We start from the raw sequence: 7,229 nt of genomic DNA, 5'->3' as shown, positions 1-7,229 counted from the left end.
AAGCACTGTACATGGTGGCAAGAGAGGTGGAAAGACAACAGAGTGTAGAGGGAAAGCAGGAGAATCTGTAACTATGATAATTTTGTCTCTGAAAATGGGATGTAGCCCTTGGTTTGAATCAAAAGGAGCAGTGGCAGCTCAGACAGAAATGCCATGCTAGACTCCCTCTGTGTGTCTGCTTTACACTCTGCAAATGGTTTATAAGAATCCTTTCTCCTGCTCAGTGGGGATCTGAGCAGCCCTGGTATTTGTTTAGCTTATCTTTAAATTGCCAGATTAAGATGCTGGGACTGGGTTTGGTTAACTCTTTGGGTGCTGTGCTGGACAGGACAACCTCCAGCTCTTTACACTACAGGAGACCTGCCTGTACACAGAGGAGTGAAAAAGACATTGAGGGGCTGGAACATGTCCAGGGAAGGGAAGGGAGCTGGGGAAGGGAAGGGAAGGGAAGGGAAGAGCTGGGGAAGGGGCTGGGGAAGGGGCTGGAGCACCAGGAGAGGCTGAGGGAGCTGGAAAGGGGCTCAGCCTGGAGAAAAGAAGGCTCAGGGGGGACCTTGTGGCTCTGGACAACTCCCTGACAGGAGGGGACAGCCGGGGGGGGTTGGGCTCTGCTCCCAGGGAACAGGGACAGGATGAAGGAAACAACCTCAAGTTGTGCCAAGACAGGTTCAGATTGGATATTTGGAAAGTTTCCTCACTGAAAGGGAGGTCAGGCACTGGCACAGCTGGCCAGGGCAGTGGTGGAGCCACCCTCCCTGGAGAGACTCAAGAGACATGTGGATGTGGCACCTGGGACATGGGCTAGTGCTACTTTAATGGTTGGACTTGAGGATTTTTTCCAACCCAAATGATTCTGTGATTGTAACACGGACTGAAGCAATTAAAACCTTTGGTGTTTTGTGCTGCAAGCAGTACAGCAGGTGAGTGCAGTATCCTGCAAGCTGCACACCTGAAAAATTGCCTAAAAGTAGCAGTGTTGATACAATGAGGCTGAGGCTGGATGGTTTCTAACCTTTGCTGCACTGAGAAGCAGAATGTGCTTGGAGTGAGCTGGCCATGAACTGCCTGACACATCTTTAACCTCCCCATCCTGAGAACCCCCCAGGAATCCCAGCAGCCCTTCAGGTGCTTAATTTTGCCATGAGGGATTTGTGACCAAAAGATGCAATAAGATGTCTGTTACTGGAGTGCACACCTGTGTCCCTGTGCCCACCAAACATGGTGAGAGGTGGTGATGGTGCTGGGATGCACAAAGGAGTGACAGCAACAGGATCAGGAGGGTGCTTTGGCCCAAATCTCACACATTGTATCCCACTGCTTTGTCTGAGCCACTGGATCCTCACCTCTGGGATTCAGCTTTCTCTTTTAATTTGCAAACAGCTGCAGGGAATGCTGGTGTGTGAGGATGATATTCCTGGCTAACAGCAGATTCTAGTGGGAAAAGGTGGCTGTGTGGCATCATGTTGATGAACACAAACTGAAGTGCTGATAGTAACACAGGCAAGTTGCTCTAAAGCTGGTGTCTGGATAATGATTCTGTGTCTGAAAAGGCAATATCTCTTTGGTAAATAGTTTCCTGGCTGTAAGCAATGCTGCTTTGTGCAGAAAATGGATCTACTGGATTTGATTTTTTTTTTCTTATTTACAGCTGCCTGAGTTTATCTTGTGTTAGGTTTCTGGGGTTTTGTGGGGGGGTTGTTCACTTCCCTCTACAAGTTAAACTGTGTGCTGAAAAGCCATTGGTGATAAACAGTGTGGCTTCCTCTTCTGCCCTGCCTAGCCTCATCAGCTGTCAAGTCAAACCTATATTCTCCAGGGCAGAAGATGGAAAATATTTATGGGGAGTGAAATCCAGTTTGAAAGGACATTCTGGAGACCTCATACTTTTAAACTTGGACAGAATCCCTCTCATGTCTGGCATGGGACATTGAAACTGGACTGGCCATAAAGTGGTTCATGGGGCCAGACTGAGAACAGTTTTCTCTTGTCCAGACTTCCTGCTGAGACCATCGAGAGTGTCTTGGGCAGGCTCCAGGTCTGTGATTTATGGACAAACCGCAAAGCCAGGAATCTGCAATCTCAGCTCCTGGAGCAGCAACTGTTTAAAACATTATGGGAAGAAATGGCCACTGTTTCCAAGAGAAGAAAACTTGGGAGCCATTAATAATGTTTAGCACTTCTACAGTTATTAATTAATCCTCCTGCTCTTGTGAAGTGAGTCAGAATTATTCTGACTGTACAAATAAGGTCTGCATGAAGCTTAAACAGATTTCCTTAAGAGACAGAGTCAATCTGCATTAAGGACACAGCACAGGACTCCAGAATCCCAGCACTGAGTGAAACAGACCCCTCCAAGATCCAGAGGCATGAAAAAAAAGCACCTACTGGATTTGGATGAGGCAGTAAACACAAACATAGAGCACCTTCAAGAGGCTCTGCCCAATACCCTGCTCAGTTCAAAGTTCTTCCCAGGGCAGTTCTAGGTCTGCCCAAACCTTACCCACTAACCCATTAACTCCTGGGTTCAAAAATTCCTGGGATTTCAGAGAATCTCTGGAAGCCTAGCTGCTTACTGGAATTATCCTGTACTAAGTCCTTTCCAGCTGGTTGTCTCCCCTACTGTTTGGAAAGAAAAGGATGCTAAAATCTGTCTTGTTCTCTACCCAGAACTGCTCACCTCCTGATGCTTCTGGAGTGAGTGAAACATGGGTTTTCCTCTTCTTTCATCAGGAGGAAGATTTTCTTCCTGGAAAAAAAAAAAAAAAAAAAGGTCATTCATTCTCCCTCTGTTCTCAGCATCATTTTTTGTTTCTCCATTACCTCCCTCTTTACACTTCTCCTGCATCTTCCCTGGAGCACTTTGTGCCTGATGCTGTGGTTTGATGCAGCCCAGGGCAGGAGAGGATTTTCTCTGCCTGGACACTCATTTCCCCATTCTCCCAGGATAAAGGTGTTCCTTGGTGCTGGAGCTCCTTCTAGCAAGAATTTAATCCAAATTCACAAGGTCCTTCCCAGAACATTCCTCCTGGAACTGGTTTGACATGCAAACAAGTGGGAATAAGTAAAGTCTGCTGTAAGTCCTGGCTGAAATGGAGGAGCTGGCAGGAGAACAGAGACCAAAGGTTTCAGTAAGTACTTAAATTTGTAAAGACTCCTGATGGTCTCATTGTTAAATCTATTTACAGCAGCAGGAAAGATGAAAAATTAGGGAAAGAAGCAGAGTTTCCTCATCTTTTAAAATCCACATGCCAAAAGGTATTGTAGTGAGCTGTCCATTAAACATCCATCCAATGTTATTCCAAATGTCACGATGGGATCTGCAGGGGATTTGGGCTCAGTTAATCCAGAAGCAGCCTGAGGAGTCAAGCAGAGCTTGTTCTCCTTCTGCAGCCCAAGTAAACAAGGGGTAACTGGGATTAAAACCCAGCCCAGAACTAGATCAATAAATCAGTTCCTTCATGGAACTGTGCCACATTAAATCCTTTGAAACATGGGAAGTCAGAGCTGTGGCAGGAGGCAGAGGGAGATGCAGCTGCAGTTTTGTTTCATTGATGCCTCTCGATCCCTGGACTTGTTCTGTCCCGAGTAATTTAGCAGGTAGTTTAAAAAAACAAGTGTTCAAAGTTACCTTGCATCATGCTTCAGGAAATCAAAGGACAGGGATTAGGTTTTTTCAGTTGGGAACTGTATTTTTAATATATTTAGAGATTCTTTAATGCCCTGTGCCCTGACTGAATGATGGTGATTCTTCTTAGAAATAATAATTCATTTCACTTTCCAAGAGAACCAGAGGAATTTTGGTTTATACCACTCAAACTCGTGCCATGTGAGCTACTGAATGGAAACTCACTTGTTTTCCTGGCAGGCTTGTAAGAGGAGATGGGTACAGGGGCCTGGACCATCCCAAAATTCACACTTGAGAGGAAAACAAACCAAGCTGCTCTACAGGAAAAATCTGCATTTTTCTTTGTTTGGCCCTTTCAAGTTTCTGTGCTGAGTTTACACTGAGTTCTGTCATCCAGAAGGGAGATTAACACAATCAATTGATACAAACCCAAACTTTCCTCATTGTAATTGGTCTCAGTGGCTGCTTCTCTGATCACTGCTGACCTGATTTGTATGAAAAGCTTAAAAAAAGTTAATCTGAAGATGCCAAAGAGCCACCAATGTTACAAAGTCTTAACAAAAAGCAGGGGATCTGCTCTTAAACTGAGCAGAGAGAAAGTGAAACAGAAATTTTGAGCAATGCTAACTGCAGCACACTGAGGGGATGAATATGTACATTCTGTATGAGGTGCAATTTGTGTATTGATGCTATGCAGATAATCAAATTTACTATAAATCCCATTGCACAGAAAATCCTAACAGTTATTTGTCATGTCAGCAATAATGTTCACAAGTCCCATAATGGTTGTTTTCTGCAGAGACAACCCCAAGCCACAGTGTGACAGTAAATATCCTGCCTCTCACAGCCTGCAACCCAAGTGCTGCTGTTTCAGGGACCTGCCTGAAAAACACAGTTGCAGTTCAGGGCTGAGAACACATTAAATTCAGCCAGATTTTTAATTCTGGAGCCTAAAACACTGGAGCCCTGAGCTGTATCTGATACAGAGCAGTTCCCTGGGAGGGAAGGAAAAGTGAATTATTAAAAAATTGGGAGTGTAAGTCCAGTCTGCCTCAGATCAGTGGCCTGATTTTGGGAGAGCTGCTTCTCCTCGCTGTACCTGTCACTGTGCAGCTGATTTTGGGTACAAACAGTGACCAGAGATTAGGAATGGCCTTGAAATGTCCTGTGAAATAGATGCCCATTTGGTAGCCAAGATGGACCATTAAGTGCCTGTGGTTTTGGATGCATCTTCATTGTAAAAACACTTCCCCAGTGCTTCTGAGTTCAGATGTTCCTGTGCCTTGGTGTAGTTCCTGTGCCTTGGTTTGGGACTGGAGTATTTTCAGTCTGTTTGTGCAATGGGCACTTGCAAGTTCTTGCAGGATTTTCTTTAGAGGGCTCCTAATTCCCATCAGGGCAGCAACTTGAGCAAGAACTTGAATAAAACCAGCAGAAGTGTTGAAAGACACAAACCAAAGGATTTCTTCACATCAGTTCTGCACTGACAGGGGCATGTTGCACCTCTGGGGTAGATTGACTGCAGAAAATGCACCCCTCAGTTCTGCCAAAATAACCATCCTTTGCTTAAAATTCAAGGGTTTCCAGCTAAAACTGTTTGAACAGATTAAAAATCAAATTGCTTTGCTGGAAGTGAAAATTCATAGTGCCTCAAGAGCTTATTTCATTCTAAAAGTTGTAGTTTATTCTTTTTTTTCTTAAGGTTTCCAAACAGGCAACGCTCTAACAGCCTCAGGTTCTTTTCCTGATGTCAAATTATGGAGTGAGATGTAATTATGGGACAATGTTATGTGTAAAGGAGACATCACACCGTACACCATTAGAACTGATTTGTAGTTATTAGTGAAGTGCCTTTTGTGATGTTTTTGAAGCTCCAGCGTGTTCTGTGCAGCACTAAACCTGTTTTCTCTGCCTCTTAGGCCTGTTATGAAGTGTTGCTCAGGAGTGATTTTGGTTCTTGCCACAGCCAGAGGAAGCATTGAGAAAGAAATCCTGATTTCAACACACTGAAATCGTAATTTCAATCACTCATTCAAAGCAGATCCAGTGTATGAACCCTCCCACATCTCAGGTGATTTTACACCTGCAAAGCTTTAGCCACAATTAGCCAATGATTTGGAGGAAATTATTGTTGATCCTGACTCCGAGGTGATTGATACTCATTTATGAGGACCCTGAGCGTAGTGGGGAAAGAGCATTTGTTTTCCTGCTCAACTCCAGAGAGAAAAAAAGCATAAAATAAAAGGCAGAAAAGCTTGAGCTATGCCACTGCTCACCGTGAAATTCCAGTGTTTCCATCAATTTCTGTGTGAGCAGCACAGCATTGATGATAACCCCAAAACATTACAACTCTAATGGGTTTCAGCTGCACAGCCAGTCCAAGTGTGCCTGAGATTTAAGGTGGAATTATTTTAAATAGCAGGTCCCTGCTAAGGAGCAGGTGGTGTGTATTTCTCACCCTACTTAAAATTAATATTTATATAGATAAATAGATTGATTTCTATATATTGGAACACCTTAAAAACACGAGCGAGCCGTGCTGTACCATATGCTCTCCCCTCTCGGTGGCGTTCTGGCGGTAACAAGGACTTGATCAAACGTCCTCCCTGTTCTTACTCTCCGTCCCCTCCCCACTGCCGGGGCCGGGGCCGGGCTCGTTGGGGCCGTGAGGCGGGAGGTGGTGGCCGGGCTGCCGCCGCTTCCTCCGGTGCTAGGTTGGCCTCAGTAGCCGTCGCCGCCCTGTCGGAGAGAGAGGCTCAGGCTGTTTTCCCGGGCCCCGCCGGCGGCACCGGGAGCCGCTCCCCCTGAGGCGCCATGAGGGGAATGGGGGGGGTGAAGGAAGGGCGGGAACAGTCTCCATGACAACCGATGGCGGGAAGCCCGTGCGCATGCGTAACGTGAGACCCCTGTCAACGTCCCTCCGGCCGGGTCTGCGCATGCGCCCCGCGCCCGCAGCAATCCGAACGACCGACGCGGTTGGCGCCCGCGCATGCGCTCCGGCCGCTCACCGGGGCTCCCCGCCGTGGCGGTGGGGCGCGGGCAGGGCAGGGCCGGCAGCGCGGGCCGCGGCGGACAGGTGGGTGGGTGGGCGGCGGGGCCGCGGCGGCGGGTCCTGCCCTGCCCGGGATGGGGCGAGCCGGCGGGAGGGAAGCGCTCACAACGGCGGCGGGCGGGCGGGCGGGCGGGAGTGAGTGACGTCATGACGCCGGCGCTTTCGGCGCGGCGCGGCGCCACCTGGTGGCGGGGAGGGGGTGGCGTTGGAAGAGCGGCTGGGCTCGTCACAGGCGTTACGTCACCGGGATGGCGTCAGCGGGGTGACGTCATCGGCGAGGTCATCGGTGAGGGGCTGAGGGGAGCTCACCCCCGGGGCAGCACCGGGGGACAAATGGTGGTGAAGGGGGAAGCTCCATCCTCGGTGTTAGCGCGGCGTCCAGGGCAGAACCTCGGGCATGAGGCCGAGGCTGAGCTGTTCGGGGTAAGGAGGCGTCAGGGCTCTGTGCCACTGACACCCCCTAGGATTCCCTAAAGACTTTAATGTGTCCGGCTTCAAAACAAACTTCTTTCTAGCGATGTTACCAGGGAAAACAATTCTGATGCGTTTGTC

General features: G+C 48.0%; 1 protein-coding gene across 1 annotated transcript in view; it reads right to left on the bottom strand.

Annotated features, from left to right (window-relative positions):
* The window catches only part of CDIP1 (cell death inducing p53 target 1), a 100,418-nt gene that overhangs the window by 32,043 nt on the left and 61,146 nt on the right, over positions 1 to 7,229 (bottom strand). The gene's annotated exons all lie outside the window — the stretch shown is intronic.

This window comes from Zosterops lateralis (assembly GCF_965231275.1).
Source record: "Zosterops lateralis genome assembly, chromosome: 15".
Taxonomy (NCBI): domain Eukaryota; kingdom Metazoa; phylum Chordata; class Aves; order Passeriformes; family Zosteropidae; genus Zosterops; species Zosterops lateralis.
This window is presented reverse-complemented; position numbering and strand designations above follow the sequence as displayed.